Raw genomic sequence first — 22988 nt, 5'->3', positions numbered from 1 at the left:
GTCATTCCTAAATGCTCGTGAGGCCCTCAGACTACTGATGTTCCACGTGCATAGAAGATCCTGCTTGATTGGGCCACTCTGCCACCTGGTACCATCTCCCCACCCATCCGCCTTAGTTCCCTCAGAATCTAGAAGTACAACTGAGCATACACTTGGGGAAATACTTTTATCTACAAGAAGATTCTTCTTGGTACTCGGGAAGGCACCGTACCCTGTGCAGATTTCACCGATGGCCATGGAAACTACAAAGAGCTTCAGGTGCATGACAAATCCCACCTGAACTCTTTTGGGCTAAAATAAACTATGATTTGATACCCTAGCTCTTGGGTTTCTTGTCTGGCTCCAGCAAAGCGGCAGCTTCCTTAGTAGAAGGAGATGCTGGACTCGCCTCCTGGAGAATTCAGAACCTTGTTTTGTGTGTGTGGCTGTGGCCCCAGCCTGGGCTCAGGCTGTTGACCCTGGGCAGGAACTCTGGCTCCCTAGGGTGGTCTGCTCCTCCCAGCATCCTTTCTCATTTCCTGGTGGGGTCCTTGCTGCAGCTTGTGGTTCCAACTTTGGGTCTTCTCCTTCAGGTAAGAAAATATGGTCCTTGGGTTTGTTTGGATGTGTCAAGAGGGAAGTGGCAGTGATGGGGGCACCCAAAGATGTCACTGGTTTTCCCACCAGGTGGGTTCAGACACTGTGGAGTCTGTGTGGGCATAGATTCGTCAAAGATTCCACTTCCTTTTCCAAAACCCTGTACGATTTGTCCTCTTGGGTACATTCTGAGGTTCTTCAGTTGGTCCAAAAATATCAGATGCTATCCTATTGGGCCTGCTTGAAGGAATGACTTTTTCTGGACTTCCCAAATGATTACTGGAGTCTCTTCCTGGGGGTTTCATTGCTCTGGAGCCAGCCTGGTTATGCTTGCTCTCCAGGGCCTGGAGCATGTTGCTGGTGTCGACACCCCAGAACCCTCTTTTGATTGCTCATTTCAGTGTTCTAGTACTCTATTCTGAGTCCAGCACAGAATATTCTCAAGCAGATTAGCAAGCTATGCTTGAAATTGTAAGATTTGTTATGATGTGATCAAGGCCTCATTTTGAAAACCGTAGTTTCAAATCGGAAAAGGGAATGGAGTGGTGGCTTTCTAATAAAAGATGGATATATATTTATTCAATTTTTTTTAAATGAAAGAGCCCAGAAAATTCTAGTCTTGACCTGCTGCTCAGGGAATGGTCTCTGAAATAAATGCACTGCAAAGTTGGGGCAAAAGGGTTGGCCTTTTATGGCCCTGTATCTTCAATCATTGTTGTGGACTGGGGGTGGGGAGAAAGGGTGGGAGGCATAGGTAACTAATCTGGTAAAGTGGCTCCAATCATCTGGGGGCAATTCTCTTGGAATGGGTACATAAAGGATATTTGAGTAGGGCACTACAACATCCACTACAAGTGGTGAGTTTTACCATATCAAATTGTATCATTTATATCAAACAGTCTTCAAGATAGACTAAAAGAGTAATGGTGACTACAGTGTTCTGGTTATTTGTCTATAATTAATTTCTTCTTTCCTCCCTCCCTCCCTTCTTTTTTACTCCCTCCCTCTCTCCCTGCTTTCCTTCTGCCCTTCCTTTCTTCCTTCCAGTTATATATATATATTTTTTTTGCAAAAGTAATTTTGTGGTAGAGTATTTAGAGATTTAAAGGGGAAAATAGGATCTTTTTATAGGTTTTTATTATAGAAAAGTAGAAATCAGTTTTCCTGAGTTCACAACCCAGCTTAGGCACTTACCAGCTATTTGACCTTGGTTTGAGCAACTTATTTAAACTCTAACCTTCAATACCCTTCTCATAGGTAAAATGGGGATAATAATAATGTTTGCTTCATAGAGTTTTCAAAATGTTTAGATTGTGCATGAGTAGGTGCTTAGTAATTCTTAGCTGTTCCTATGGCTCAGCAATAACCCTTGTCAACATTTTCATGAGTATACCTTCAAGTTCTTTCTCTAAATTATATACAGAGTGTTTTGAATACTAGAATCATGAAAAATAATAACTATCCATCCAATTCCTGTTGTGGTTTAGAATTAGAACACGCAGCTGTAGTTACTAAGTAACAAACTGGTTTATCCTGGGGGTGGGGAGGTTTTTCATTTTAGCCCAAACACAAGCTGCTTTAATCAAGTGGTGGTTATTGTTGTTTTTAAATACAATATTGGAAAAAAATGCCAGAGAACTTGGCTGGTCCATATGCATAGCTAATGTAGATGATGGCAGAGTAAGTTTAATCATCACCAAATAGCAGTAATGATCATCATAATATGGTGGGAAGGAAACTGGTTTAGAAGTTATCCTCTCTTTAAAGGAATCAAGAAAGGAAATTTGCTGTTATAAATTTTTCATTTTTGGCATTCAAACATATTTCATGCCAGGTGTATTAGTTAGGGTTCCCTAGGGAAACAGAATCAATGAGAGGTGTCTCTAATTATCAAATTGCAAAAGTGACTCACACAACTGTGGGTGTGCACGAGTCCAAATGCTGTAGAGCCGTCAACAAGCTGTCAACTCCAAGGAAGATGTCCAATGAACTCCTCAGGAAACGAACCGGCAACTTCGACGAACTCCTCAGGCAATGAACTGGGATCTTCAACGAACGAGTTCGATGAACTCCTCAGGAACCGAACCGGCAACTTCGACGAACTCCTCAGGAAATGCTTCACTGGGCAGCCGAAGAAGAAGTGAAGGTCCTCTATCTGTCTTGCTTATAAGTCTTCAACTGATTAATTGGATCAAATCCAGCCAATTGCATTCTCTCATTGTGGAAGACATGCCCTTTGATGAGTCATCAGTCACAGCTGCAGTCAATTGACTGATGATTCAATAAACCAGCCTCAAACGTCCTCACAGCAATTGTTAGGCTAGTGTTTGCTTGACCAGACAGCTGGGTCACCTGGCCAAGTTGACACATGAACCTAACCATCACACCAGGTGTATTAGTTAGAGTTCTCTAGGGAGACAGAATCAATAAGAGATATCTGTAAATATAAGATTTTATAAAAGTGTGTCACAACTGTGGGGATGCAGGAGTCCAGATTCCATAGGGCAGGCAGCGAACTGGCACCTCTGATGAAGGTATCAGGAAATGCTTCGCTGGCTAGCTGAAGAAGTGAAGGTCCTCTATCTGTTTTGCTTAAAAGTCTTCAACTGATTGGAGCCAGCTGATTGGATTCTCTCATTGTGGAAGACATGCCCTTCGTTGATGTCATCAGTCACAGTTGCTATTGACTAATGATTTAATAAACCAGCCTTCTGGTTTATTAACAAGCAGTAATGGTTAGGCCAGTGCTTGCTTGACCAGACACCTGGACACCATCACCTGGCCAAGTTGACACATGAACCTAACCATTACACCAGGTATCCCCTTGTGTTTTTTATTCTTAAAATCAAATAGCCTTTTTTTTTGTTTGTTTGTTTTTTTGTTTTTTTTTTTGTTTTTTTGTTTTTTGTTTTTTTCATTTTTATTGAGATTGTTCAGATACCATACAATTATCCAAAGATCCAAAATGTACAATCACTTGCCCCTGGGTACCCTCATACAGCTGTGCATCCATCACACTTAATTTTTGTTCAATTTTTAGAAACTTTTCATTACTCCAGACAAGAAATAAAGTGAAAGATGAAAAAAGAAAAAAAGAAAAGGAAACTCTAAACCTCCCCTATCCCTAACCAACCCCCCTCAATTGTTGACTCCTAGTATTGATATAGTACGTTTGTTACTGTTTATGAAAAAATGTTGAAATACTACTAACTGTAGTATATAGTTTGTAATAGGTATATAGTTCTTCCCTATATGCCCCTCTATTATTAACTTCTAATTGTATTGTCATACATTTGTTCTGGTTCATGAAGTGATTTCTAGTATTTGTACAGTTGATCATGGACATTGCCCACCATAGGATTCAGTTTTATACATTTCCATCTTTTGACCTCCAACTTTCCTTCTGGTGAGATATATGACTCTGAGCTTCCCCTTTCCACCTCATTCACACACCATTTGGTGCTGTTAGTTATTCTCACATCTTGCTACCAACACCCCTGTTCATTTCCAAACATTTAAGTTCATCCTAATTGAACATTCTGCTCATACTAAGCAAGAGCATCTACATTTCTTCCACAAGGCAGGAGGGAGAGTCAAAGAAGGTAGAGAGGCAAAAGAAAGAGGAAAAAAAAAAAAAAAAAAAAGACAGCTAGGAAGCAGCAAAAGGAAAAATAACCTTAAATCAAAGTAGAATAAAGAATCAGACAATACCACCAATGTCAAGTGTCTAACATGCCTCCCCTATCCCCTCCTCTTATCTGCATTCACCTTGGTATATCACCTTTGTTACATTAAAGGAAGCATAATACAATGATTCTATTAGTTACAGTCTCTAGTTTATGCTGATTGCATCCCTCCCCCAATGCCTCCCCATTTTTAACACCTTGCAAGGTTGACATTTGCTTGTTCTCCCTCGTAAAAGAACATATTTGTACATTTTATCACAATTGTTGAATACTCTAGATTTCACCAAGTTACACAGTCCCAGTCGTTATCTTTCCTCCTTTCTTGTGGTGTCTCACATGCTCTCCATCTTCCTCTCTCAACGGTATTCATAGTTACCTTTGTTCAGTGTACTTCCATTGTTGTGCTACCATCTCCCAAAATTGTGTTCCAAACCACACACTCCTGTCTTCTATCACCCGGTAGTGCTCCCTTTAGTATTTCCTGTAGGGCAGGTGTCTTGTTCACATAGTCTCTCATTGTCTGTTTGTCAGAAAATATTTTGAGCCCTCCCTCATATTTGAAGGACAGCTTTGCTGGATACAGGATTCTTGGTTGGTGGTTTTTCTCTTTCAGTATCTTAAATATATCACACCACTTCCTTCTTGCCTCCATGGTTTCTGCTGAGAGATCCGCACATAGTCTTATTAAGCTGCCTTTGTATGCAACGGATCGCTTTTCCCTTGCTGCTTTCAGGATTCTCTCTGTCTTTGACATTTGATAATCTGATTATTAAGTGTCATGGCGTAGGCCTCTTCATATCTCTTCTGTTTGGAGTACGCTGCGCTTCTTGGATCTGTACTTTTATGTCTTTCATAAGAGATGGGAAATTTTCATTAATTATTTCCTCTATTATTGCTTCTGCCCCTTTTCCCTTCTCTTCTCCTTCTGGGACACCAATGATATGTACATTATTGTACTTTGTTTCATCTTTGAGTTCCCGGAGACGTTGCTCATATTTTTTCATTCTTTTCTCCATCTGCTCCTTTGCGTGTAGGCTTTCAGGTGTTTTATTCTCCAGTTCCTGAGTGTTTTCTTCTGCCTCTTGAGATCTGCTGTTGTATGTTTCCATTGTGTCTTTCATCTCTTGTGTTGTGCCTTTCATTTCCATAGATTCTACTAGGAGGTTTTTTGAACTTTTGATTTCTGCCGTATACATGTCCAGTGCTTCCTTTACAGCCTCTATCTCTTTTGCAATATCTTCTCTAAACTTTTTGAATTGATTTAGCATTAGTTGTTTAAATTCCTGTATCTCAGTTGAAGTGTACGTTTGTTCCTTTGACTGGGCCATAACTTTGTATTTCTTAGTGTAGGTTTTAATTTTCTGTTGTCTAGGCATGGTTTCCTTGGTTATCCAAATCAGGTTTTCCCAGACCAGAACAGGCTCAGGTCCCAGAGGGAAGAAATATTCAGTATCTGGTTTCCCTGTGGGTGTGTCTTAGAAAATTGCTCCACCCTTTGATGCCTCGGGTCACTGTGCTTTTTTGCCCAGCAGGTGACGCCTGTTAGCCTATAATTCTTGACTGGTGTGAGGAGGTATGGCTGTGTTCCCCCAGGCTCTGGGGTCTGGTTCTGAATGGAAAGGGCCCCACCCCTTTCCTCCTAGAGAAGACAGACCCCCCAGGTGGAGGTCATTAGCATTTCAATGGTCTCGCTCTCTGCTTGTGCTGTCTCTGCCCTTCCCGGAGTCACAGCCCTGGAAACTTAAAATGACTGGGGCTTTCTCCACTGAGCAGAAAAAGAAACAGATAGTCCCCTTCAGACCCAGTCCAAGGCGACCCTCCGGCTCTCCCAGGTCAGTCATCACCCAAAGCCTCTGTCTTTTGGGGATGCGTACCTGTAGTGAGCAGTTCACACTCGCTACTTAAAACCCCAGTTGCAGCTCAGCTGAGCTATATTCGCTTGCTGGGAGAGAGCTTCTCTGTGGCACCACGAGGCTTGGCAGCTCGGGCTATGGGGGAGGGGTCTCCTGACCTGGTTCAGTAGGTTTTACTTACAGATTTTATGCTGTGTTCTCGGGCATTCCTCCCAATTCAGGTTGGTGTATGATGAATGGATGGTCTTGTTTGTCCCCCTGCAGTTATTCTGGGTTATTTACTAGTTGTTTCTGTTTTTTTGTAGTTGTTCCAGGGGAACTACTTAGCTTCCACTCCTCTCTATGCTGCCATCTTGCCCCAGTATCCGAAATAGCCTTTTTACAAGGCAAGATAACCAAAATTGAGTGGTGGCCTCTCATTTTGGCTGCCTAGCATCTGTTTAGCCTTCTTCTGTAAGCATGTATCCTGTGAAAAGCCTCCCCACATGGGATCTGTGGGGGGTTCTAGCAGGGAACCCAGATTAACCTAAACCAACCCACACATCCAGTGTCAGTCCAGTGATGGTTCTGGGTGGTGTCAGTCCAGTGATGGTTCTGGGTGAACACTTGAACTTTAGAACTTGTATAAGAACTTTAACCTTAGAAGATGCACTGTTGTTCCCTTGGGACTTGAGTGTGGAAGTATTTAGTCTGGAGTCCCTGCAGCCATCTTGCCACCATGAGGGGAATACCTCGTGAGAATGAAACCTCATGGCATAAGCATCTTGAGAGATATAAAGAAACTGTCCCCACTGATATTTTTGAGATGTTAGATACAGTTAGCCCTGAAGCTAGACTTTTGTCAGTTCATGTCAAAGTACATGAGCCATTACATTTTCCCTTTTTCTTTTTTTGTTAAACCAGTTTGGAGTTTGTTGTTGTTGCTGCTGATCTTGCTAACCAAAAGAGTCCCATCTAATTACGAAATGAAGGGAATGTTTAGTTATAGTAGTGAATGGGAATCCTGCCTATCTTCATGTTTCCATTTTTACAAGTTGATTTTATTTAGCTCTTACTATATACTGGCTTCCTTGCTAGGATAAGTAAAATACTAGTAAGGTGTCCATTTCAATGAATTCTCATATAATCCTTTAAGGTAAGTACTAGTATCATCTTTTTATAAATGAGGAACTAACATTAAATGGAATTAGAACTTTAGACTTGTCTAGGGTTATACAGCTAATAGATGGTAGAGTTAAGATATAAACCTGGTATGTATGGTTCCAAAGCCCATGCTCTTAACAAAAAAGTCATATTGCCACTTAAAGGCTACTAATTTGTTTATCAGGCTTTGGTCATTTTTAGCAGAATATTCTAGAAGTGTTGGAGGAACAACTCATGGAGAGGTAATCAGGAGACTTAGCTTCTTTTATTTATTTTTTCATTAAATATTTATTGAGCAACAGCTGCTGGAATATGCTAAGTTCAAGGGATATCATGTTGAGTAAGACAAAGTCCTTGCTCTCAAAAGTCTGTTAGGGAGTTCAGAAAAGAATACAGTGTGCTAAATAAACCATACATGTGGTTTTATGAGGCTACATAGTAGGGACACCTCACCCAGTACTGGAGGGTTAAGGAAAGCTGCCTGAAGGAAGAGGTTTCCAAATTGAGTCTCGAGGGCAGAGTAGGATCTACTAGGTGAACAAGATAGGAAGAACTTTCCATAGCATAGTTAGGACTCAGTTTTCTCACTGGTAAAATGAGCAATAGGACTAAAAAATCCCTAAGATCTTGTGGTGGTTTGAAGCTATGTACCCAAGAAAAACATGTTATTGGATGTGGTCCATTCCTGTGGGGGTGTAAATGGGACCTTTTGATGAGGTAACTCTAGTTAAGGTTTGGGTCAGCTGAATCAGGATGTATGCTAATCCTATTACTGAACGCCTTATATGGAAGATCACAGAAAGAGAGAAGGACAAATGGAGCAGCCAGCAGTTGAACATCAGTGGAACATGGAAGAGAAAGGATAAGCAGGAGAGACCACCATGTGCATAGCCATGTGACAGAAAAGCCACAGACCAATGATCACTGGCAGCCAGCCCCAGAACACCGGTCTTCTGGGAGAAAGAATTGCCTTGATGATCCCTTGATTTTGGACTTCTACTAGCCTCAAAACCATGAGCCAATAAATTACCATTGTTTAAACCAACCCATTTCATGTTTTTTGCTTTGGCAGCTAGGAAACTAAAATGGAAACCTTCTGTTTTAGTTTTCTATTTTTGTCATAATAAATTACTACAAATTTAGCAGCTTAAACAATACAAATTTGTTATCTTGCAATTGTGTTGGTTAAAAGTCTGACGTGGGTCTCACTGGACTAAAATTAAGATGTCAGTAAGCCTGTGTTCCTTTCTAAAGGCTGGAGGAGGATCATTTCCTTGTTCATTCTGGTTGGTGGGAGAATTCAGTTCCTTGCAGTTGTAGGACAGAGATCTCCATTTGCTTGCCAGCTGTCAGCTAAAGGACAGTTTCCAGCTTCTAGAAGTCACCACATTCCTTGGCTTATGGCCCCTTTTTCCTCCAGCTCAAAGCTAGCAACAATGGGTATAGTCCTTCTCACACTTTGAATCTCTCCTCCTTCTTCTTCCGTCTCATCTCTCCGACTCAGTCAGGAAATGCTCTTCAATTCTAAGGACACATGATAGATTGAGCCCACTTGGATGATCTCATATCTCAAGGTCCTTGACCTTAATCACAGTTGCAAAGTCTCTTTTGCCATGAAGGCAACATATTCACAGGTTCTGAAGATTGGGGTATGGATCTCTTTGTGAAGCCATTATCACTATTCTGCCTACCACACCTTCCAGTTTCAAAGTTTTCTTATTTTATGGGAGCTAATGTTGAACAAAAGTAAAACAATGGAAATTTGTAGAGCCATCATCTTTGTTTCCCATGTTTAGGAACATTTTTAAAATTAGCCCAACCTATAGGTAAAAGTTCCTACCAGAGCAGGAGGGGAAGTCATGATCTGGAGCAGCCCTAGATGCTTCTGCACACTTAAACATCCTCCTTATTCTTGGAGTATTCTAGGAGGCTAGACATAGTCAGCAGGGAGAGTGTCAGGATGGAGGTTCTAACTAATGAGGGAGGAACTTGTGCTAGATCTTTAGGTTCTTCTGGAAAGGTTTGCAACCTGCTTGTGTACTCTCTAGTCTGGCTCTGGTCTCCAGGTTGCAAAGCCAGATTGGTTATCCCTTGCCAACGTTGTGGTGATGCTCTGCAACACTGCTTCCTTCCTAACACCACATCATATTCCATGTTGACTGAATCTTAAGATCTGCCTCAGACCTTCATGGATTCCTCCTTACCCATCACATGTAAAACAACCAGGGACCACTCTCTGTACTGAGCTGGATCTACCATGTTAGTAGGAAGGAACAGTGCTGTTTAAACCATCACCCCAATTTTCATGGGGATTAACCAGTCTGAAATAATTTGCCTGATTCTCTAACCTGTATGCCAGAGGACAGATTTCCTAAATTCATGGAGAAAACAGGTACATCTGGAGTAGGAAAATTAAAATCCTCATATCTAGATATTTCTCTAAGATCTTCCACCCAAATAGTCTTTTAAGCCTACCTTAGCCATTCTCACAGTCTAGGCCTTTGATTTCCCCTCACCCCGTTCCGCTCAACAACATGAGCATGGATCTAGCTTCTCCCCAAAGCCTGCCTTGCCCCGAAACAGATGATTCTAGCGAGTCTTTACCAATGCCTGAGATTTATGAGGCTGAAGAAAATTAAGCATCCTTGCAACTGTCGTCTGCTGAGGTGCACCAGTCAGAGACAGTCTCTCCTCTTCCTTCCTCTGTGGATCTGCTTACTCAGGATAGCCCCTACTCTTCCAGTCCCAAAGTAAAACTACCCGTGCCTGGAGGGAAGAGCATAGGGAAGAAGGAAGATGAGGGCCAGGTCAAGAAACAGAAGATCAGAACCGTGTTCTCTCAGACCCAGCTATGTATACTCAATGATAGATTTCAAAGACAGAAATGCCTCAGCCTCCAGCAGATGCAAGAACTTTCCAACATTCTGAATCTCAACTACAAACAGGTTAAGACCTGGTTCCAGAACCGGAGAATGAAATGTAAGAAGTGGCAGAAAAACACCAACTGGTCAAAGAGTAGCAACAGTGTGATCCAGGGCTTAGCACCTACAGAATACCCAGAACTCTACTCTTCCTATCCGCAAGGGAGCTTGGTGAACACTTATAGTAACTTTCCCATGTGGAGCAACCAGACCTGGAACAGTCCAATTTGGAGCAGCCATTCCTGAAACAGCCAACCCTGGTACACCCAAGCCTGGAATAATAACCCAGTCTGGAACAATCAGTTCCAGAACAGTGAAGAGGAATCCCAGCAAACCCAGGTCCAATTCCAGCAAAATTCTCCTGCCAGTGAGTTGGAGGCCACTTCGGGAAGTTCTGGGGAAAGCCATAATGTAATAGAGCAAACTGCTAAATATTTAAGAACCCTACACACCATGGATTTATTCCCAAATTACTTCATGAATACCCAGCCTGAAGATGAATGAAGATAAGGGTGAAGATGGGTATATACTATAATCTTAATCTGGGCAGAGGCTGCATTACTTCCTTCCTTGCAGAATTATCTTGACAGCTGTGTATCTGACTTTATCCTGGTTTTCATTGGGTAATTGGGATGGGTATAGGTATGTTATGAGTCTAATCAGATTTCAAAAACTCAGTAGTAATGGGCCAGATGACCTTGGCTGTTTTGGACAACATACAGGATGAGATAGATGTTTGTGATTCTAGAGAAGTAGATATAATATTAGTTTGGATATCTTTGGGATCTAGCCTCAAGAATAGGAAGTAAAAGAATAAAAATGTGTGATGGATTACTTATTTTAAGGTATCGGGAGGCTTCATTGACTTGTTAAGCTATCATGACCCTGCTTCACTGATTTCCTCCACCCCTTCTTTGTTTGCTGCCTCTAATTTGTTCATTACTTTAGTCTTTGTAAATAGATGTTTTGTTTTTTTGCTGCATTATAGCAATATTTTAGTAGTTTGGTTGATTTATAAATTTTTAAGTACAGATAAATAAAAGATACCCATTAAAAAAATCCTCATATCTAGGAAATCTTGTTTTGCTTCACTTATCAATCTGCTGGAAAACATGTTGTTGGAAATATGGAAGGGGAGAATTGAGCTAAAGACAGTTTTAGTATAATTATTATGAACTTTAATTATACTAAGTTGCAAAGCTGCATATTTTATAATACTGTGATATGTACCCCATACTATATTTATCTCTAGAATACCTCATGTTTTTCAAATAAAGAATAGGGTTACAAGTATGGAATCTGGAGCCATACTACCTGAATTTGAATCTTGGTTTTACTTGTCCTGTGACTTGGGCAAATTACTTCTCTATTTCCTCAGCTCTAAACTTGGGATAATAATGGTACCTACTTTCTTGGACTATTTTGAATAACAACTGATACAATACTTTTAAAATGCTTAATATGGTGTGATGATTTGGAGGCTTTATGGGCCCCAGAAAAGTACATTCTTAAAGTTAATCCATTCTTGTTGGTGTGGACCTTTTGTAAGTAGGAGCTTTTGGTGAGTAGGATCTTAAATTGTGACCCACCTCATTCAGGGTGGGTCTTAATCCTCTTACTTGGGTCCTTTATGAGTAACAAGAAAAAAACAAAACAAAACAAAAAAAAGCCACACACAGAAGCTAAGAGAGAAAGCCACAGAAACAGAGAGGAAGCCCCTGAACCTAGAAGCTAAAAGGTGAGGCCCAGAAGAGAAGGGAGAGACCAGCAGATGCCACCATGTGCCTTGGATGTCCAGGATAGGTTGGCAGCCAGTCTTTGGGAAGAAAGCATTGTCTTGATGATGTCTTGATTTTGGACATTTTCACAGCCTCAGAACTGTAAGCTTGTAAACTAATAAATCCCATTGTTAAAAGCCAGCTAATTTCTGGTATATTGCATTTTTGCAGCTTAGTAGACTAAAACACACAGTATCTAATATATATTAAGCATTCCCTAAATAGTGACAATCATCATTACAATTATTATTGTTGATTAAACATTCCATTGGAAACCCAGATTTTATCAATATCTGGTAGATAGTTCTGATTTTTCTCTACCCAACATTTGTTATGCCTTCCCCAGTGCTTCTTATTAGTCAACAGGCTCACTCACCTTGTTTACATGGCAGTGGTAGGGTTCTAAGTGAGAGTGGAGATGTGCAAGGCCTCTTGTGACCTATGCCCAGAATTGTCACAGCATCACTTTAACTGCGTTCTGTTTGGCAGAACAAGTAACAAGGCCATCCTAGATTCAAGGGGTGGGGGAAAAAGACTCCACCTCTTTATGGGAGGAGTTGCAAAATCACATTGCAAAAGGCAATGGTTGCAGGGAAGGGATAAATGATTGGGGATACTTTTGCAATTAGTATATCACAATAATGAAGGGCGTTTTATGGGGTGTCCTCTGTACTATTTGCATTTCCCTCTGGAACATATCAGGTGCTCTCTTTGGCCTTGGTAGAGCTTGGTATTCATCGATGAAGGATAGCAAATAAATCTGTCTTTCCAAGAGTGTCAATGACAGTTAGGGTCATTGAAAAGAGACTAATAATATGCTGTTATATATAATTTAAATTTTATTTAATAAAAAATACTCACTTGTCTTAGGAATTTTCAGAATGACTCTAGTACCATTCTTCCAACTTTTACTTCCTCAATGGAGAAAAATCAATATGGCAAAATGACCACTAAATGTAGATCCTTTATACATCTTTAAAAAATAGCAAATCCATTCTTCATTATTTAAGTAGGTATTACTTAAACAATATATTTAAGGCAACTTAAAATACAGAATTTTTATGACTTCATCTCCTCTTCTTTCAATTGATGCCCAGGTTACTTTAAGATAGGTCTCATGGCTGTCAAGTTTTAGTTTGTTCTTACACAGGAAAATCTTAATCCAATATATTTTTTCACAGATTTTTTGTGACTCTGCTGGCCCACTATCACTTCCAGTTCCTTTGATAGTTTCTTTCCTGATATTTTTCAACTCATTCTCTTCTAAGGTCCAGGGAAATAAATATAGAATTGCTAATTTATCTGCTTAATCAACTCTAATTTATTAACCAATATTATCTAAAATGATATTAATTCCAAGGCCATATTAATAGGAAAAAAAGAGGGGGTGGATTTTGTGTAGAATGCAGTGCATAAAATGAGGGATTTATAAAACATAAAATAGTAATTTTATGAGCAAGTGAGTTTTGACATCTATGTTGATTTTTATTGAATATTTTTGCTGTTGAAGAGGAAGTTTCTTCCCTCAGACCACAATTTTGTCTCTAGTTGATCAGCTTCTCAGTGACAAGATCATCTTGTGTTTATGACAAAATCTTTTGTCATACCAAGGAAAGTTATACTATGGTTTAATAATATTACATTTTGCTGAAAAATAAAAATTAACGTGGAATAAAACTGTGGAATGAGACAGTTTACTAGGAAGATAAATTATTACTGCAACTGGCAAGGAGAGCACGTATGGTGAGGGTGACAGATAAATCCTTTGAACCCATTAAGAAAAACAACTTTTTTTAATGAAAGAACTTCCTTAAACATATTGAAAACAAGGAGAACACTTAATCCAGCACTGCAAAGACTGATTTACACTTAACAAATCCCATCTTCTGTTCTGAAAATGACCCCAAGATATAAAAGGAACAAACAACCTATACTGTCTTGTCTATTTCTGTAATCAAATTCACATTTTTTTCATTATGAACATGTCTTTTGAATTCGTTTGCCTTTGCTTTTGTTGAATCCCAAGGTCTATTTAGGGTGAAGGGTGATAGAAAGCCAAAAAGGCCATTTGCCCAGGGGATTTCATTCAAAAAGGATCTTAAATTTATTTTTTAATATAATCTTCAAATGAAAAAGGAGACACATAGATAGGATTGAATATTTAAAATATGCCACATTTCTTTACTTTTTAATGTATTGGGAGCCTTGAAATTTAAAGTGGCCTGGATATCTCTTGATCTCTGAGAACCACTCCTGTTCTCTGAATCAGAATTTCCCATCCTTGTTCCTATCGCCATCTATCAAAATCTTATCCATCCTTTACAAGCCAGCTCAAATGTTCCCTCCAGGAAACCATTTCTGTTCTTCTTAATTAGAAATAAATTCTCTCTTCTGTTATCCCTTCTTCTGTTATCTGATGTTATACTGATCAGCATATCTTCTGTTATACTGATGTTTTATCTCTTTATATTAAGCTGTAGTTTTCATGTGAGCAAGGTCATTGACTTATTCTTCTATTATGTCCCTGGAAACTCAGAAGCATTCCAAAAAAAAAAAAAAAAAAAAAAAAAAAAAAATTGGTTTATGCTTGCAGGCCTACAATTGTTTTATTTCCTGAGTGGCATCTTTTATTCTCTCCGCACCCCCATGCCCAAGCCCCCCACTCCCCGGACCTCTATTTAGGTAAAATGCTTTCCATGCTGTGAAGCCAACATTTCTGAGCTTGGGGTCATTTTCAGAACAGAACATGGGATTTGTTAAGTGTAAATCAGTCTTTGCAGTGCTGGATTAACTGTTCTCTCTGTTTTCAAGTATTTCCATTAGCATCACCTCTCTAATACCAGTCTAATTTAGTCTGAAAGCTCAAGAGGTCTCTGCTTAATTCTAAAATCATTCCTCTGAGCATACTCTGGGCTACTTGCAATGTGGCTAGTGACATCCTTGCCTCAGTGGCAGAAAACATTTACCAGAGCTCTCAAAGCTCATTAAGTAATTAACCCCTAGATTATATTTGGCAACATTTCCTACCAGATGATTTCATTCTAGTCATCTTCCAATATTTATTTCTCTATTCTTACTCATCTTTACTGGGTTCTGTCTGCAGTAAACAGCAATGAGGCCTTTGGTAAATCTTTGCATCCCTACAAAGAGAATGTGTTAGTCTTGAATTGGGTTCTTCAGGCCAGTAATTCTAACACATAACAGAGCTCTTGGATGTAAGGTGACATTTTCTCAGGCTAAGGGCCAGGAAGCTGTGCTCGTGTACCTGGTGAATGTCTCATTTCCAGAGAGGACAGCAATTTCCTTTTGGACAAGCAAATTGATTTGCTCAGTAGAACCCTGGAAAGGCTCAGGAATGGGATATATCAGATAACTCAAAATGTGGAGGTAAGATGGTGTGTAAAGGGACCTAAAATTGGGGATTTTTTTAACAAAATGTAAAAGGAACAGTTAGATTACCCTGTCCTTCTACCCCTGCTGGATACTTAGGTTACTATCCCTCTTTCTACAGGAGCCTGGAGATTTAGTCTCCAGAGAAAAGGATCCTGCAAGGTATTACAAAACAGACCACTGGTTGGATTTACCCTAGGGCCATAGGTTGCTGACTCAGGAATCAATAGCCAAGGAGCACTAGATATGTGAGTAAAGCCTTTGGTATGTAAGATCAAAACAAACCAACAGGAAACGGGAAATCACCCGAGGAAACGGAGGTGGTACAAATAAACTTCAAAGAAACCAAAGTTGTTATCCTTAGAGTGTGAAGAAAAGCATCCATTAATCAAGAGCACGAGGCTATAAAAAAGGAACCATTAGAATATGAAAGAACTCTAAGAAATTCAAACCATTGTAGCTGAATTAAAACAAATTCAAAAGAATAATCATCAGATAAAGTTAAGAAATTTCCCAGAAAAATAAAAAAAACAGAGATGGATATATTGGAGAGGAAAAGATAGGAAAATAAGAGAATTAATCTTGGAGTTTCAACACCATAGTTATAGAAGTTCCAACAAAAAGAGACTAGAGTAAACAGAAGGGAAGAAATCATGAATTATATATACTGGAAAATTTCCCAGAAGTGAAACACTTGTGATTCTAGATCGAAAAATACCACTAAATTCCCAGCACAAAAAATACTAGCAAATTCTTTTCATGGGTAATTATCAAGGTATCTCAATACCAGGGGGAAAAACACACACCAAAATTTTCCAGAGAAAAAACTTTACTTACAAAGAATAGCATCAGAAAATATTATAGCATCAGGCTTCTCAACAGAAACTTGGACAACTAGAAGGCAAAATTTTTTATATAACAGACCATCAATCAGTAATATAGTGGAAAAAAGCCATTGCTGGAAATGTAAGCTCCACACACGTATTTCCCACACACTCTTCCTTAGAAAGATACTGAGAAATGTGCTTCAACAAAATAAAGGAGTAAATTAAGAAAAAAAAAAGATTCTGGACTTAGGAAACAGGAGATCCAAAATAAGAGACATGAAAGGAATTCTAAAGAGAATTTTTGGCATGATGGCTCCATATAGGAACAGAAGGTTGGGAAAGCAGAAGGGCTTTGAAGTTTTCAGACAGAAGTTTTATGACGGAATTGAGACGTTTTCTGACAGGTTTGATTGAGTTGAAAATAATATGGCAGGGAAACTTGTAGAGCTGTTGGAGTGGGTTAGAAATGGAACAAATGAAAAAAATGAGGCTATCATCAATTACTGGAAACACAAATTTGTACAAGAAAGTAATTACAATCATAATACTCAGCAGTGAAGAATATTTACATAATTAAATTAATGAAAATTCTGCATTTAGATTTAAACAAGAGAGACATAGAGACACAGAGATAGACGAAGAGAATATTATTATATTGAGAGGAATGGGAGAAGTGGATGAGGGTGAATTAAATTATTTATCATATTGGAAAGTTTGTAAATAACTTTAAAATTGGATGAATTGAGATATAGGATATATATTATTTAAATATTTGAAAGTAAATATTAAAGAAACTTAAAACTACAAATAGGACAAAAAGTGGCAGGCAAGGAGTACTTGGAACAGCTATTTTTTTGAGCCTTTTAGCATTGTATAGATCTGAAAAATATTTGTAAAGATAATACATAATTTAAAATTAGAATAATTAAAATAATTTAAAACAACCCATTGGAATAAAGTTCTGTAGATAATCTTTTGTTGAAATTAACCAGGATACTTGTTGGCTTCAAACCAGTTCCACTTAAAAGAGATGGTGGTAGAAATTTACCAATTGCTCCTAGAATTTAGATGTAAAATGCATTTGATAACCGAAAGTTAAAACTAGAAATTCTAGAAAAATTGATTCATGGTGGTTAAGAGCTACCACTTACTTTTCATACCTTTTAATAGGATCCACTAAAGTGATCAAATTTCAAAATCTCATATAAACGATGAACACAAATGTAGAAGGATCTTAGGAATTCTTTCTTTTTTATCATGTGTTATCTTAAAATATTTAATATTGAAAAAGTGTCTTATGACTTTGAATAAAATCTTGTGAATCATATTTTGGTTGCTTCACAGCCAGAAATTGATTATATGAAGAACCAAGGATTTGTTATACAATCTTTCTGTTGTGGGACTGAGTTAACATTGAACAAGCCACTATTTTGAACATTTTGTTACTCAGTTTATCCTATCTTATGAAATATTAGGATTGACCTGATCATGGCCTGTCACATACAATAAAATCCTATTTTAGTGATAAGAGAATTACCATTGTATTTTAATTTCAAGTTGTACTTACTTGGGCTCCTGGATCAATGTATGCCAATCGCAAGGACATAGCTCTTTAGAAAGCCTTTAACTGAAACTATTTCCCTACCTCCCTCTGTGGGTGAATCAGGAACTTGTTTCTGATACTAGAAATGAAGTGTTGTCTGGTGTCCATGTCTAGCCAGCTGGAAGTCTGAAGGGCACCATGAGATCTGTGAAAAGACTGTGTACTACTCTGTAGATTGCAGATTATTACTCTCAACAGCGAAGTGTTTGAAGTTGTGTAAAATCAATGCAAAGCATTATGAGGTACCCACATGAAAGGGTGCTTTTCTTCACCCTTTCATGTGGGTTCTTCATGAAAGGGTGCTCACTAAGGGGATGATTGCATTGCATCTCATCTTTCCCTGTGATACACATTGTGGAATTCTTTGTCTTGTGCTTCATGAGTCTTCTTGCTCGGCCACCAGATTTCAAAGGATGTTAAATAAAGTCTACCTTTATGAGCACATATCTACTTCTTCTCTGGCTTTAGAAGTAAGACCCATTAAAATGAACTACTGTTAGAAAATTAGCATGGTTTCATCCCCTGTGAACCCTGGGAACAAATTGAACTTTTGATGCTGACATTCAGCAAGTGACTGCTGGAAAATGAAGCAGAGCATAAGAATCAGAGGCTGCTCTAGAAATACAAAGGGTTCTGGGAGCAAAGCTTCCCTGCTTATTGGTTTTTTTGGTACCTGGAAACTTCTGGGCAGTGTGCCCTTCTCAGTGAGTTAAAAGGCTCTTAGAGAAATAAATGAATTTCCAAATTTGGTACATTTGTTGTCTTAAAGTGATGGAGGAAAGTTCTGGTATATACTTTGATTATATTTTTTGTGGAGGCAATATTTGGTCTTCTAATAAAAAATATATTGGTTGAAAAATGAAGACTCTTTTGAAGGGTGTAATCTTGGTTACCTGTTGCTGCAGAAGAGGCAGTCTTTAGAAGGCAGGGGCCTGGAGTCAGTCTCATCTGTAGGCACCATTTTTCCATTCAAGGACATCAGGATGGTTCAAGTTTGGGTTTTAGGTGCTGGATTGAAAGCTTGTTCATCTCCCTTCCCTGATACTTTTAGTTCATTCTGCCCTCTTCCCTTCTTGATTTCTTCTGCAATTTATTTGCTCTACCAGACGTTGCCAAACTAGAACATGTTTTATTGCATTCAGATTTTTTCAGACACGTTATTCTTGTCTCTGTAATGCCACTTTCTGATGTCAAGATGCATGCCTTATTTTTCTTTTAATTTTCTGTTAATGCTTAGTACACCTAACATATGGTGGGTGCTCAAAATATAGGCTGTCTCATGTAATTTATAATCCAAACCACGACACTTTTGAAAGTTAGCAGCTATATGCTGAAACGACGAGTATAAATTGAAATATAAGGTCAATTTGCCAATATATATTTGTGAAATGGAATTAATTTCTCTAATGGTCTCCTACCCATGATTCTTAATTTTTATACTTTACCTTATTTCAAGAAAGTTCCTATTGGTGCTTGAACAACTCTCCCTTTTCAAGCTTTTTTATAACTTAAGATCTTCCTTTCTAAACCCATGTTAGATGTCAACAGGTACTGGTTATATTCCAAATGTCTTAACTTGTTATCTCTAATTATCACAACATAATACATTCTTTTTCAAAGATTGTTTTGTGAAATATTAGATCTTTTAGTGAATTATTTAATATTATGTAGGAGAAGCTTTTCTTAAGTAAGTTTGAGAAATCTTATGTTAAAGATGTTTCTTTATGCAGCAATTTCCCTCTTTAATATGAAAGTACCATCATCAATTTCCACGAAATGTCTAAAGTAAATATTTTTTGAACCAAGGAACTCACTTCTCATCTTGTCCCTTGAGCCTTTTTCCCTCCCCTCCAAACCAAGCAGCATTTGCCAGGTCTAACTTTCCAAATAATATGTTTTGGCAAAACCTTAATTTGTGTATGTTTTGCCTATAAAGATTGAAACAGGCTTCAAAAAAAATTACAAGAGAATTCTGCAAGGCAGTCTCTTCCTTGATTTGCAGCCACTAACCTGGTGACTCCTGCTATTTTGATATCTCTAACTCAGGTCTTAGTAAAGAAAATAAAAAGGTCTGTTGATCATAAATAAATCTAAGCTCTGTAACAAGAAATGTTTACTTTATGTACTTACAAATAACAAATGTTAAAGGATTCCTGGTGGTTTTAGAAATAATTCCTATTCCCCTGGCTAAGAATCTGGTGACACCCATTATCTGTTGTAGCTAATGGAATAATTTCCATTCTGGTCCTATCTTTATTATGTTCTGTTTGTCTCATATTAGTCTTGTCCCACATATGTTCTGTCAGCTTCCTCTTTTAGACCCTTGTTACAAATCTGGCTTTTGATTATGCACTTATTCAAAGTGCAGTCTTTACGTATCAAGCCCTTATCAATAGTCTTTTATAGAAGCGTATGCTTTCTTCTAATATGATTGGCAAATCACTGGTACCTCTTTATTTGCATTAATATATAGAAATGACTTCCTGGTGCTTCAGCTCTCTGTCCCACATGCTGGGTTAGTGTGAGGGGGTATTTTAAATTTGAATTGGCAAGAAACATACTTTCTGCTTGGATTCTTAGACTGAAATAGACCTTGCTTTTCTCCCCATGTAGAGTCAAAGATATCATTATGTATGTGCACTAATGATTATGGCAGTATTATTCATAACAGTCAAAAGGTGCAAGTAACCCAAGTGTCCATCAATAGATGAATCGATAAACAAAATGTGCTAAATACATACAGTGGAATATTATTCAACCATAAAAAGCAATGAGGTTTTCATGCAAGCTACAACATGGATGTACCTTGAAGACATTGTCTTGAGTGAAATAAGCTGGACACAAACAGACAAATATTGTATGGTCTAATTTATATGAAATACCTAGAAAAAGCAAATTTCATAGATACAGATAATTGGTGTTTCGGTTTGCTAATGCTTCACTGAAGGAAGGCTGATGGTGTCTGGAAAACCTCCGTCAGCTGGGAAGGCTCATGGCTGGCATCTGCCGGTCCTTTGCTCCTGGGTTGTGTTTCAAAATGGCTTTTCCAAAATGTCTCTGGGTGTCTGTCTTGGTTCCTCTCTTAGCTTCTCTGGGACAAACTCTCAGTTTCATTTCTTAACTTAGCATCTCCAAGCGTCTTTCTGTCCTCATCTCCAAGCATCGCTAAACATCAGTCAGCATCTGGGTCTCTTAAATACTCCAGTGAACTAATTAAGACCCACCCTGAACTGGACTCGGGCAAGATGGCGGCATAGAGAGGAGTGGAAGCTAAGTAGTCCCCCTGGAACAACTACAAAAAACCAGAAACAACTAGTAAATAATCCAGAATAACTGCGGGGGGACAAACGAGACCATCCACTTCATCATACACCAACCTGAATTGGGAGGAATGCCCTGAGAACACAGCATAAAATCTGTGAAGTAAAACCTGCTGGAACCAGGTCGGGAGACCCCCTCCCCCATAGCCCGAGCTGCAGAGCCGCGTGGTGCCAGAGAACAGCTCTCTCCGAGCAAGCGAATACAGCTCAGCTGAGCTCCAACTAGGGTTTTAAGTAGCGAGTGTGAACTGCTCACTACAGGTACGTATCCCCAAAACACAGAGAGAGGCTTTGGGTGACGACTGACCTGGGAGAGCCGGAGGGTTGCCTTGGACTGGGTCTGAAGGGGACTATCTGTTTCTTTTTTGGCTCAGTGGAGAAAGCCCCAGTCATTTTCAGTTTCCAGGGTTGTGACTCTGGGAAGGGTGGAGACACCACAAGCAGAGAGCGAGACCATTGAAATGCTAATGACCTCCACCTGAGGGGTCTGTCTTCTCTAGGAGGAAAGGGGTGGGGCCCTTTCCATTCAGAACCAGACCCCAGAGCCTGGGGGAACACGGCCATACCTCCTCACACCAGTCAAGAATTATAGGCTAACAGGCGTCACCTGCTGGGCAGAAAAGCACAGTGACCCGAGGCATCAAAGGGTGGAGCAATTTTCTAAGACACACCCACAGGGAAACCAGATACTGAATATTTCTTCCCTCTGGGACCTGAGCCTGTTCTGGTCTGGGAAAACCTGATTTGGATAACCAAGGAAACCATGCCTAGACAACAGAAAATTACAACCTACACTAAGAAAAACAAAGTTATGGCCCAGTCAAAGGAACAAACGTACACTTCAACTGAGATACAGGAATTTAAACAACTAATGCTACATCAATTCAAAAAGTTTAGAGAAGATATTGCAAAAGAGATAGAGGCTGTAAAGGAAGCACTGGACATGTATACGGCAGAAATCAAAAGTTCAAAAAACCTACTAGTAGAATCTATGGAAATGAAAGGCACAACACAAGAGATGAAAGACACAGTGGAAACATACAACAGCAGATCTCAAGAGGCAGAAGAAAACACTCAGGAACTGGAGAACAAAACACCTGAAAGCCTACACGCAAAGGAGCAGATGGAGAAAAGAATGAAAAAATATGAGCAACGTCTCCGGGAAATCAAGGATGAAACAAAGTACAATAATGTACGTATCATTGGTGTCCCAGAAGGAGAAGAGAAGAGAAAGGGTGCAGAAGTAATAATAGAGGAAATAATTAATGAAAATTTCCCATCTCTTATGAAAGACATAAAATTACAGATCCAAGAAGCGCAGCATACTCCAAACAGAAGAGATATGAATAGGCCTACGCCAAGACAGTTAATAATCAGAATATCAAATGTCAAAGACAGAGAGAATCCTGAAAGCAGCAAGAGAAAAGCAATCCATTACATACAAAGGAAGCTTAATAAGACTATGTGCGGATCTCTCAGCAGAAACAATGGAGGCAAGAAGGAAGTGGTGTGATATATTTAAGATACTGAAAGAGAAAAACCACCAACCAAGAATCCTGTATCCAGCAAAGCTGTCCTTCAAATATGAGGGAGAGCTCAAAATATTTTCTGACAAACAGACAATGAGAGACTTTGTGAACAAGACACCTGCCCTACAGGAAATATTAAAGGGAGCACTACACGGTGATAGAAGACAGGAGTGTGTGGTTTGGGACACAATTTTGGGAGATGGTAGCACAACAATGTAAATACATTGAACAAAGGTAACTATGAATACGGTTGAGAGAGGAAGATGGGGAGCATGTGACACACCATAAGAAAGGAGGAAAGATAACGACTGGGACTGTGAAACTTGGTGAAATCTAGAGTATTCAGCAATTGTGATAAAATG

General features: G+C 39.1%; 2 pseudogenes; one reads left to right on the top strand and one right to left on the bottom strand.

The window, feature by feature from the left end:
• Positions 1 to 362: 362 nt before the first annotated feature.
• On the bottom strand, positions 363 to 929 carry LOC119518880 (annotated as a pseudogene).
• An 8863-nt stretch (positions 930 to 9792) lies between these two features.
• Positions 9793 to 10683, top strand: LOC119513876 (annotated as a pseudogene).
• The last annotated feature ends 12305 nt before the right edge of the window (positions 10684 to 22988 follow it).

The sequence above is a fragment of the Choloepus didactylus genome, chromosome 2 (genome assembly GCF_015220235.1).
Source record: "Choloepus didactylus isolate mChoDid1 chromosome 2, mChoDid1.pri, whole genome shotgun sequence".
Classification (NCBI taxonomy): domain Eukaryota; kingdom Metazoa; phylum Chordata; class Mammalia; order Pilosa; family Megalonychidae; genus Choloepus; species Choloepus didactylus.
The sequence above is the reverse complement of the archived record's forward strand: the minus strand, read 5'-3'. Positions and strand labels throughout refer to the sequence as shown.